Here is a 254-nt window from a genome sequence, read left to right on the forward strand (position 1 = left end):
ATGAAGATTGGGGATGAATCAATCCTATATTTCTCTAGGATTTTCTCTCACAAAATTCTCTCTGGAAACTCTCTCAATATGATGGGTATAAGGGTGTATATATAGTAGGGTGAGAAGGGAATGCAAAACGTCAGTTTTTGCCAAACAGGGCAAGTTGGCGACTTGATCTCGCGGCTTGTCCAAGTCGCGAAATCAAGTTGCGACGTAACGGCCTGGCCAGACTGGAACTTTTGTCCTGTAGCGTGACAGCTGGC

Source organism: Quercus suber, unplaced genomic scaffold (assembly GCF_002906115.3).
Source record: "Quercus suber isolate HL8 unplaced genomic scaffold, Cork oak 2.0 scaffold_150, whole genome shotgun sequence".
Lineage (NCBI taxonomy): Eukaryota > Viridiplantae > Streptophyta > Magnoliopsida > Fagales > Fagaceae > Quercus > Quercus suber.